Source organism: Aptenodytes patagonicus, chromosome 9 (genome assembly GCF_965638725.1).
Source record: "Aptenodytes patagonicus chromosome 9, bAptPat1.pri.cur, whole genome shotgun sequence".
Classification (NCBI taxonomy): domain Eukaryota; kingdom Metazoa; phylum Chordata; class Aves; order Sphenisciformes; family Spheniscidae; genus Aptenodytes; species Aptenodytes patagonicus.
The window spans coordinates 10253184-10265431 of record NC_134957.1 but is presented as its reverse complement, the minus strand read 5'-3'; positions in this window follow the sequence as shown (position 1 = coordinate 10265431).

Genomic DNA, 12248 nt, shown 5'->3' with positions numbered 1-12248 from the left:
GCTGCTGCACCGTCCCCTTTCCTCTCCCTTCGCCTGCGGGGACACCTTTGGCTCCTCTCTCTTCTTTGCCCCACGTGGAGCCAATATCCACATTCAGCCCTTCAGCTGCAAAATCCAAAGTATTCCAGGGCTGCCTGTCCCTGCCAGCAGCCTGCGCACCTTTTTACACGTGGACACAGGTACACGCGCGTTTCTTCCCTGGCCGTTAATGGTAGCAGACAGATTGGTGCCTGATTTTCACTTCCACAACGCTTTGCTCGGGGTCTCCACTAGCTGGGTGGAAGATGGCATCACACCTCCTTTCAGAGGGAGCCATTTTGTTGATACAACCACCAGGTTGTCTCTTTGTCCGCAAAGCCCAGAGGCAGGAGGTTCGGGACACCGGGACAGGCAGTTGGGAGCGTCACGGTGCTACTCCCAGTTTGGGCAACTAGAGATCAATATTACCCAGCCCATTGTTAACTGAAACCATGCTGTTCACTTGTTTCTTAAGTCACATTAAGTCATCTACAACCTCTCGCAAAGTCTCCAGCAGCAATAACTGTGTGAATGCCCACCAAATTTCTCAGGTAAACTTCACAGCTTTGGTAGGGAAGCGAGGGGACAGTGTAGATGCCGTACAGAAGCATCGCTGTTGCAAACCAGGGACAGCGGGGTCCTTTGTTCTAAAATCCTTTTGTCCTGCTCTGTTCCAGCCTATTGTTTTGGTTTTCAGAGAGTACCATGTTCTGGTGCCACTGAAGTGTAAAAATAAGGCAAAGTCAAGATGGTTTCCAGGATGAAGCGTGAACATGAACTTCTAATGTAGAAGCATGATGGCCAGCAAACAGAACCAGGGGGGTCTCTTATTATTTGCACAGAGGGGATCGTGCTTAGCCCCACAGACAAACAGAAAAGTATACACCAGAGGCTATCATCTCCAGAATAGCACTCAGGTGTCTCAGGTTAGCACATACCCTGCTGAAGGCACTTAAATTCAGCTTGGATATTTCCTAATGTCTGCAGGCCCCTCCACTTGCTTTTAACGTACTTTCAGTAGTGGTTCCTCATGGGTGTGCCCTGAACTGCCCCAATTTGAGCAGCTCTGAGCCTGAGCTGGGCTCTAGAAACTACATATAAGAGTCCTGCAAAAGGCTTGAGCTGGTAAATAGCCTCAGGACACGGAAAGCACCAGCTTTCTCAGAAAATGTGTTTGGGATCACTTCTTCCTTTGGGAGAGCTGCTGGCAGGATGGGTCCCGGCAAGCCACGTGCCATCGTTCGTTCCTACCAACCTCCCGCTGCAGCGACGAGAAAGCACCGGCTGGCATCTCTGCCGCACTGGGTAGGTGGTGGTGATGCCTTTCAAAATGGGCCTGCTTCTGGAGGTTAAAAGCTTGAGTGCCCAGCCTGGGAGGGAGAACGCAGCCAAAGGGTGGGAGATGTAGCTCGAGCTGCTTGCTGAGCCTGTAGGAAATAACACCATAGCGTGGCTCTGCTGGGCCAGGCTCGGGGTGCAGGGTGTGCTGCTGTGGCAGATGCTTAGGGAAGCTGCCTAAGAGCAGGGCAAGCATGCTCCTGGAATAACCATACGTCGACATGCGATTAATGGGATCTCTGAGACAAATATGAGGGATTTCCTGGTATCTCTTTATGTAACAGCTCTGGATTGATGTTTAACTGCTGCATTTGTGTAGCTGCATTCTTGGCCCCAGCTACTCCCCTGGTATCCCCCCTCCCGTGGCAATGAGTGCTGGAGTGCCATGTCGCGTGCTTGAGAAGGTATTTGTTCTTGGCAGCTCCTTTTGATGCCCCTGTGTCTTGTCAAATGAGGCACAGCACCCCTCACCCGTGCTCTCCAGGCCTCTCCTGGTTTAACAGGCTCCAAGCATCTCCCCCTCGGTCGCCACCTTTCCAGAAAGAGAGGTACCATGAGCGTGCCCCGTCTCCTCGCCTCCAAGATGCCCTGAAAGAGGGCAGGTCCTGCTGGGGCTTGGAGGCTGTATAAAAAGAAGCCAAGATTTATGGGGCTGGAGAAGGGGGCAAGAAGACACACGTCTGCCCAGCCGGGGGGGGGGGGGGGCGGGGGCGGGTAGCGATGCTGTTCCTGAGCTTGCAATGAGCATTGGGCAAAGCGCAGGGAAGGGTCTCAGTGGACTCACGGTGCCCGAACTGATGCAGCAGCCGAAAAACCACCCAGGAACGTGCTGGTTCCCAGGGATTTCATTAGCAGCCATTTAAAGTTGATGCGAATTAAGTGGCTATGAATTTTCATGCCTATAGGCCCGTGGACGTTAAAGCTGGAAGGCGGCGTGGCGTGAGAGCGAAACGTCTCAGCTGTAAATTTGCCTTGTGACTCCATAAAAACTGAAATGGGCAGCGTGAAAATATTTATGCTGGAAAGAGCATGGAAAATGCTGCACCCCTGAGAAAACAATACAAAGCACTGCAGACCCAAATCAAACTCCAGGCTTGGAAATGCTTTGAGGTGTAAGATGGGACTCTCCAGACACTGAAATCATGGGTGGGGTCCGGATTTCTAACGTCATCTGTTCTGGATGTGAACTAGGAGTTCCCTTTGTTTCTATATTTATTTATATAGTTTAATAGATGACACACGAGGTTCTGCATTCTGGTTTATCAGAAAAGAAAAAAGTATCATTTTCAAGCACATGCATCCAGAAATTGTGCTAACTGCGTAGTTATATTTCTGAACAATTTCAGAGCTCCTGAAGCTTCTCTGTCTTCCCTGGGCTCAGGAGTACTCGGGACTCATGAAAATCAGGCAACTTTGTTAGCGTGGGTCTAAAAATGTGCGAGGGCCTCATTTTTCACACCAACATTTGAACACGTGAGACTAACAATCCCGAAGACAAACTGTTCTATTGTCCTCCCTGCTCTTCACTGTAAGAATGCAGTTTGGGGCTGTTTTCCATCTACCAGGAAGCTCAAGAATGTTTCTAGGCCTTTCAAAGTCTGTATGTTCTGGACGGATTCAAATCAGAGCGCCCTGATGTTGGCGAGGAGTTCTTCATTTATTTTTATGTGATCAGACAGGTATTTTTTTTGGTGGGCTTATGGATTTTGTGACTGGAAATTTAGTGCGATGCCGCCTCAGAAAACTGATGAAAATCTTGTAGTTAAGAGTTGAAGAAATTATTAATGATCATAATTTTCCACATTTTTTGCCTGGAGGACTCCTTTGTTCTCTTCTTTTTGTCTAAAATTTGCGTTAAGTAAGAGCTTACAATTTATTTTTCATTAGCAACCCCCTTGCCATAGCAGAGCAGGAGTTGCCTGGATGGGCTGTAGAAGGTGGATTTATACGGTTTTATATGTTAAATGCCATGAGCCAGATGGGTTTTTACTGTGTGATTTCTTTCCCTCTCACTCTGTTTTTCCTGGTCTCTCCTTTGCCCACTTTGGGTCATGGCCTTGACACTGCACGACGGTCCGTGTGGTTCTGTTAGATCTGGTTTGGTAACTGAGGAAGATCAAGGTCATACTGATGTGTTTCCTCCACTAAAAACATCAGTGTCTTTATTAATTCAGCTTTAATTATATTGAAGTGAAGCCCCTTGATGGGAAAGGGCTGGGAAGGGGAGTGTCTTCTGCCTCTACACGAAGGCCTTTCCTTTCATCTATATTCATAGAGGTGCATATTTCAAGGAGAGGGTCAGGCACAGAAGGAGAAGGTGTTGCTGATGCCACATGGGACTTGGATGATCGTCCTCTCTCGTGAACTTGCCCTGAGCCAGGAGTTTACTCAAAACCCCTGTTAATTAAACTGCGTCAGGTGAAAATGTAGGTCCCAGTATTCTGGGGAAAAAAAAAAAATCAAATTCAAAAGCCTGAGAGTGAAGCACTGGAAGCGGGATGACCTCGGTCATCGTGTTCCTGGAGTCTACGGAAGGGCAGATACCCAACTGCTGAGATTTGGTGGTGGTCAGCAGGAATGTGCTGGTCCCATCCTGGGGACTGCTCTTTAAATAATAGCGGAGCAGACTAGGTAAGGTTAGGCTGGATGTTGTAGGATGAGTTTGGGAAGGACTGGACACAGTCTTCCTCCTCCTGTTGCCCTAATGAGCAAATAGATCTGGAAAGTGGGATGTGCGTAGTTAAGAGTTATTTCCAGTCCAACTGTATCATCCAAAAAGAAGTCCACGGTTGTTTTTCATTCCCTGCCAAGCCCCCTGCTCTTCTTGGGCCCCAAGGAGTCTTCCCTCTTGCAGCCCCGTTCCAGCCATGACCCTTCAGATCAGTGTCCTGTTTCTGTCCTCCTCCACAAACATCTCATCCCTATTACGAAATCGGTTCTACATTGCGAAAACTCACTCCTGGTGAGAGCAATCGAGAGTCTTCAGCTGGTGAAGGTGAGGGTTCACAGAAGGGGATTCTGGAGGTGAATTTGGTGTTGTGTTAGGGGAGAAACGCAGACATGCTGCATGGCACGTCCAGGATGCCACGTGTACTCATCTAGTGCTATCCAACATGGATCCATCCCTTGCACTGCCCTTTGGGCAGCTTCCTGTATGGAAAAGTGTGTAGGATCTGGTTTTCCTTGGAAGAGGGAAGTGTTAAGTGCAAGCAAAGATCAACAGACCTGGTAAATCCAAGGGATGTCAAATTACATCGAACTTCCTCGTCTTAATGCGGAAACACCAAGACAAGCGACCTGAACCAAGTAACAGGAATTGCTGTATGCAATGCCACACTAGGGAGAGGTTGTCTTTGTGTCATCTGTGGCACGTCACCTCACTTACACCCTGCTTTCCTTTTCCCTGCCAGTCCCATTCATGTTTTCAGTATGAAATGAGTCCCATGTACGTGATAATCAGGATTATAGCCTCCATCTCTCTCTCAGGCTTCCTAGCTACCCTTCACATTTGATCTGCCACCTTTTCCAAGGTTTGCTCTAGCAAGTTCTCGCACTCTTCTTCCTCCAGTCTTCCTCAGCTTCTTCCCACCTTTCTATCGCTCAGCCTTCTTGCCTGTGACTTGCTCTTTGCCCCAAAACTAATTGGGGTTGACCCACAACCTTCTCTACACCAGGCTCATTCAGTCATTGCTACCCCAGCATTTGTTCCTTGCAAAACCAGTTAGTACTCTGTCTTCCCCAAAGCCGTTTCTCCCATCGCTCGGTGCTAAGCCCGGGTTAGCAACCAGCCTACAGTAAAGCCACAGGTAAGCCTGCGACCAGCTCGGAGGAAAGTCTTGCTGTCAGAAGATCCCCTGACATGTTTGTATTCACAAGCTTGTCAGCATTTGGCCTTTTTTTTTTTTTTCTTTCTCTTGGGGAAAATTACTACTGTTTCTAACACCACTACAGATCCTCCGAGCCTAGTTGTGAACAAGTCTAGCATCAGTGCTAAAACGCCAGATGCCGTGGAGACCCGTTCTGGGCGAGTCTGTGCTAGAAACTGTCACTACGTTGGCATTGGGGATGGTGGAGTTAGGAAGCCAAAGAGAGAACCTCTTTTATATAAACTGTAAGTTTTTCATAAAAGCCTTTCTAATTTGTGCCAAAGAGACTCTAGCACACCCTTGGGACTGGTAAAAATAATAATAGCTTAAGTGGTAGAAGACTGTGAATTTGAAACAGAAGGTTATGAGCTTTAGAAGTATTACAAAAAGTCAACATTGTATATCAATAAATGTAATTTAGATATACAAAGGAGATAGCGAAGATTTCAACAAAGAACTGTCAAGTCCTACCTCTTCAGATCTTTCTGAAATAAAGCAGATGTCTTCATCCAATTGATCCAGAGAAACTGGCCTTCACATCCAAAAGCATGCTATTTAAAATCACAAATGGATTACTCCTTTCAAAAATTACACGGTTTGCTATTTTTCAATCATTTTTTTTTTTATTCTGAGATGAAACACACATGTTTATTGGCTGGTTTAGCCTAGAAATGCAGCATTCCCCAAAGCTAGCAATCCAGAGCTCGTGGAGCCACGACCGCCGGACCTGTAATAAGAGCTGAAGGCAAATGGCACTCATTAGAGCTGTATCTGTTCGCTGTTTGAAATATACCTTTGTAATAAGCGATTTAATTTTTACCATTCCATACCACAACAAATGGCTACTGCCCCCTTCCAAATCCTCTAACCAATGCTCAAATGGTGTGCTTTATCAAGCCTTGATCCCATGTGGGCGCCGCAGAGGAAATTGCTGGTTTAAGGCCGTGTTATATAGGATATTACGTCTGAGCCTTGTGATCTTTCTCCTTGCTTAAATCTGCAACTGCTGGGATGCATCTAAGACAAACACTCGGGTTTTCCTTCCTCTGGTTATTTCTGTCACGTAATATTAACAGTCTCGAGGTTGCAAATCACCAAAATCCCAGATCACCTGGAAACTAAGCCCCTTATGTGGAGGTCCCATAGCCGGATCAGGGCCTTGGGTATGCAGTTTCCAATAACCTCAGAAGTGAGCAGAAGAAGACGGTTCCATATGTCCTCCTTATGACCGCTCCTGCTTTGATATAAATTCCTTGGATTTACCCTTTTCAAAGCCAGGGCTTCAGTTCTTTACCCTGGGACTCACCCTCCCTTACCTGAGATGCTTGAAAGTTCGAGTTTAGCCCAAAACTATGTGGGAAGACTCTGGTCCCTGGCTCCCAACAGCTACTGACCTCTCCTCCCCACTGGCACCTTTGCAGGCGCAGCTTTGGGGGGCAGAGAGAAGCATTTGGCCTTTAGGAATGCTGGAACCGGCGGGCGAGGGGGCTTCGCTCCACCATCTCCCACCCTGCAGCTCTATTTGCTGGGCAGGCTGAGGCCGCGTGCTGGCTGAGGGCGAGGGCTGAGCTGGGACCCTCCACGCCTGGCACTGCACTTTGCACTGGCCATCGGGGGAAACGCTGCTGGGAGGTAGCGTATTCACGTGGACGCCTGTGTGCATCAGGCACAAGGACACACTGGTCACCGTGCTACCAAAACCCACTGTGATCTGGCTAATTTTTCATTCTTCTTTTCATTTTTTTTGTTTTTCTTCAATGTTTGACTTTTTTTTTTCTTTTTTTCTGCTTAGCTCGGAACGGCTGCTTACGGCAGCCTGAATCGTCTGTGCAGCTGTGACCAGGGAGACGCGGCGTGTTACTGCACCAGAGCTAAAACCTTAGGAAGCAGGGCAGTGCCGAGGCCTTCTCGAGACCCCGGGCTTTTTAATGCCGATAATGAAGCACCATTAGTCTATATACAAAGCGCGTCAGAGATGTGGAAGCTGCAGGCCAGATACGCCCGAGGAAGGGGAGGATGAGCGTTCCTTGCAGGGACCTGGGGCTGGTGGCTCCAGGGGTGGCTCTGGAGGGCAAACGGGCTCGTGTGACAATCCCACCAGGTGACAAAGGAGAGACAGCGCAGCCCGCCACGCTTCCCTCGTAACAAGTGATGGTGCTTCACATGCTGACTGCATGCAAGCCCACGGCCATCGGTCCTGCGAGTCCCTGCTCTATGGGAAGGGATTAGCGAGGGGGAGATGGGACGTCGGTCAGTCCCTCGGGGCACCCTAAAGCCACTGCCCTCCCGGAGCAAAGCTCGGTAAGAGCCGTGTCACAGCTGCTGTCCCGAGGGACATCTAGGAATACCCTGAGGAACTGCAGCGGTGCAAGAAGTCTGTGGCTTTCCTTCGAGGTGCAGAAAGCACGTAGGTTTAGCCAGGTGAGTACCAAACCTTCAGGTATGTTGAGCTATAGGACAGGGCTGTCAGGCCAGGATGATGCAGTAGAGCTGGGTTGGCAAGAGCCTTGCACAGACTGGGTCGTATCAGTGGAGAGAGATGTGAGCACAGGCTAGTACTTGAGCTCATGTGCTTCTCAGAAATTGAGCTTATATCATCTAGAATTAACTCTGCAGACACAGCACCGTATTTTGCGCATAGGCTTATCCCTGCAGAGCAGGCTGTAACCCTGGTTTCATGACCGTAATGTCTCCTCCAGCCAGAGGGAAATCCGACGGGAGATGTCCTGGAAACCCCCCTGCCCTAGGTTTCTGTGTATTTCAGCCTCTTTGGCTTCTCCTTCTCTTGCTTTAGAGATTTAAATTCTGCGGATAATAATTTAATCAAGATTGCTTCTCCAAAGAGGTAATTTGTGCCGTGCGTTAACAGAGACAAATATAAAGTGACTGAAATCATTTGCAGATGGAGTGGGACCACAGCTCGAGTCCCGCTATGGGCGAAGCATGCTGCAAGACCCACCTGCTTCTGCTTTGAGGGCGGTCACTCTGTTTGCTTTAGGTGGGAAGGGGCGTGCTTTGGGGATCTCCTGCCCGGACAGAGGGAGCGCGGCTCTGCAGGATGGCTTCTTTCCCCCTGGGAGGAGCACCGAATCCAGAGCCGTGCTCCCCAGCCGACAGGTCAGGCAAATGCCTGTGCCAGAAATGCTGGAGCCTGGGGAAACCCCTGCCATCCTCTGGGAATGGGCAGAGGAGAGGAGCACCCTCCTCTTGGTCCTCTAGTCAAGCTAAGCGTTAGCTGAACGGTGCAGCTCCCCTCTCCTCCTCCCTGTTTTTGCATGGGCTGTTGGTGAACGAGTGCTACCGATACAAGGGGCAAAGCGGGCTCCGGGCTTTCTGAAAGGGTGTCTTTCATATAAGACAAGTATTCCTTGAGGCAAGGACCGTATCCTCTTTCGCTGGCAACAGCGAATCCTGAAACCGGCACTGCAGGACAGTAAGTTGGAAGGCTCCTCGGCTGCCCGCTCGCCTGAGCAACCTGGGATGTCGGGGGCGATGAGGCAGTGAGTACCGGGGAGGTTGTATAACGTGGTGTGGAATATCATTGTTCCAGCCAGGATGAGTAAGAGCACAGCTGACGCTGGTCACCGACTGCACTTCCATGTGTCTGAGGGAGGGGGAGGCTGAGAGACGGTTGCACAGTTGAAAATAAAGACAATAAGTCTATAAAAGTTTAAGAACTGAATAGATTCCTAACATTTGTTTTTCATTATCACCAAATAACATATAAATAAACATACAACAGAACCAAGAGCAACATCCTAGTTACCCTCTCTAGAAGAAGATGTGTTTAGGCTTAACTTAGCCTTCTTTGGCCAAACCTCCTTCTTTGTAGTGAAATGAAATAGCAAAGCTGGCTAAGCAATTAGGCCTCCATCTTCCTTTAAAACAGAAAGCAAAGCAAAGGCTTGTCTACGCAGGAAAGCTAGATGTCAACGTGCTGCTAATTCTTAGTAGTACGGGGGGGAAGAACGTGAAAATAAGCACAGTAAGAGTCAATAGACCCCCCCCTTTTTTTTTTCCTCTGTAAAAAGGACACAGGCATATGTAACTCTTTTTGTTATTGTTATTGCTTGTTGATAATTATTAGTGCCATCTCAAAGAAAAAATGTCTGTCGATACGTAGTGGTAGCTTTTGCTTTTCCTTTTTTCATGTTTAATGATGTGAAACGGACCCTCGAGCGATGCTGTGCGCCCTGCGCTCTGTAAACGCTGCCTAGTGCTTATGAGAAAAAAAACAAATTCAGGCTTAAAATGCAGCGGCTGTTTAGCTGACACTGGGATATCGAGTGTTTTCTAATCATCCTCTGTCTTGCACATCTCGTCGAAGCCTGTTACGGTGACTGCCAGTCAAGTGGGGGGAATGGGATGATCCTGGTGCAGGAGAGTTTGAGGAGCGGGATGAGAAGCTCGGCAGGTGTCATTTTAAATGACAGTCATAAGAATTCACGGAGTAAGATGGGAGGGACAGGCGAATGATCAGAGATAGACAGTGATGGCCTGAGAGAGGGAAAATCTCAGAAGAGCCGTAGACAGAGCCAGGAAAGAGGCATCCCCTGAATGCAACTGCTTGGTACACGTTGCTCTTATAATGTGAACATATTGTTCAAGCCATGCCCCTATGGAAGCAGTCGGACACAAATAACTACCTTTACTGCACAGGCAGGGCTCACAGGTTATTGAAAAGACAATTTTAAGTAATCCAGATTGTATGAAACATCTCGGCTCCCACTGAGGGAAAAATAATTGTAATTCCAGCGATGTATGGAGGCTTTATAAAAGCCAGGAGCCTTTGTCCTAAGGGCTTATAAACATATCTGGGGACGTGCTGTCGGTATGCTATGACTTCAGGTTTCAGGAGACTTTATTGTATTAATGTTGTTGCTAACATCACCGAGAGAGTAAAAGAGATGGCTTTCCTGCAATTTAGCGGAGCTTTCCTCAAAGGAAAGTCACGAATTCCAAAGCTTTTAGGTCACACATGTTAAAATCTACTCTATTGCTGCTGCAAATATTGCAGCTGTTGCCAAAATGTAAATGGGAAATGGGCTAAAATCTTCTTTACAACACGCTTCTAAGAGATTCACTGATCTGTTAAATATGCATAGCAACTGGCACTTGGACCTGCCATAAAGTGCCCTTGTACAACATAAAGTGTTGTGCTGAGAGAGTTTTACCCATTCCAAAAGAAAGGGAGATCTTCTAAACGGACAAGGCTGCTATAGCAGGTTCTCCTCCCACCTTTGGTGAAATCCTGCTTGGATGGGAAGGCTCCGTTGCACTGTGGTGCTGGGAAAAAAACCAGCAAGTTTAGGAATCGAGAGAAAAAGTCCCCTGGCATTGCAGACGTCGCCTCTGTGGGCTCTGCTCCTCTTCAGCCCCTGCCCACCCTCCAGAGGACTCTGTCGCACTACATGGACCGGAGGGAACAATGCCTTTATTTTTGGAATGTTTCCTTTTTTCCTAGATTTCTCTCCATTGTTCACGGGGAAGAAAAGCAGGGGCAGCTGGACCCAATAAACTCTAGCAGATATAAAGAGGCAAAATTTGGGTGGGGGGACCTCTTCCTTGTGAAAGAAGTAATGCTATTTTCTGATTAAAAAGAACTGTTCTTTATTTTCCTATTGTGGACCCTGCCTTTGATCAGCCCATCCAAAGCATTACGAATCTGTGTCACTTCTGCAGCTGTTAGGAGCGCGAGGCTTTTCTGTCCTCCGGCTGGGAGATGAGGCTGCCCTCCCTGGTCCTGTCTCCCGGACCAGGACTCCCTGGAGCCACGAGGCTGGGCTGCAGGAGGCAACTTAAACCTTCGAGGTTCTTCACCCATGTAACGAAGTTTATCAGGTATGACATGGTAAAAGGGGACGAAACTTGTAAAATAAAGGGGACTGGTTGCATTCAGCAGAGAAAGAGGTCTCATGGTTCAGAAAGGAAACATCTGTGGCAAGGGAGGGCTCTCCACCATGCGCTCTCACCAAAGCCCGAAGCTGGCAGCGACGCTTAGTGCAAGAGAAATTAAAATAAAATCCTGGAGAAACAGTGTAACGCCTCCGTTTGTGGGGTTTGACCGGTGCCACATGGTCAAAGCGTGAGGACCTCTCTCAGGTCTGGGATGACACGTATTGATTATAACATGTATTAATTACATCATCAGATGGGATTTCTTTTTAATTGGTGGGACGCTGCACGATGGTCTGCCCTAGGAGGCCAAAGTACCTCGTTTTGAGGATTTGGCAAATGTCCCTAATGAGATCCAAGCAGAAGTGGAGAACTCACTTCTTATGAAATATTAATATTAATATCCGATTGACCCAGCTACGCAGCTTGGACTTAAGACATTTGCAATACAGGCCTGTCTTTAAGACCCTATGAACATACACGGTACAAAGTATTTCAGGGACTTCTGGGCTTACTTGACCTCTAAAATTCATCTTAAAAGTAACATAAATTACTCTTGAAAATGGAGCCAGGCTATTGCAATTCTGAGTAGGTCAGCATATGGTTGTTTTTAAATAATTTGGATCTCGATCTTGAAAAACAGTAACAACCCTAAGCATTCAAATAATTATAAATTGTCCTAAAATAATTACAGAATTTTGTACAGAGGGTTCATTTGCTTTTATTCGCTTTTTGCTCTTAAGTTGTTAGGGTTGGCAGTGGTTAATGCTTCCAGTTCTTTCTTCACAAATATTAGGGAAACATTTCTTTCTTAAATGAAAACAGAGACTCTCATATAATTTCATGACTATTACACAGAACTTAAAGAAAAAAAAACCCACTGCAGAAAAATAAGGCTAGGATGGACTACAAAGAGGTCATCTAGTTCATCCTCCTCCCCAAAGGCAGGATGAACAGCAATGATAGTATTCTTTATAGCTGTAACCTATGAAATACTGAGTGATGAAGACCCCACAAATTCCCAGCCAATCTGTTCCAGGACTTGGAAGGCTTTCTCCTGAAGAGGCCAGCCTCGTGTAAAACTCACCCTACCCACGGGATGACGGAGCACGGGAACACAGACCTGCAAGG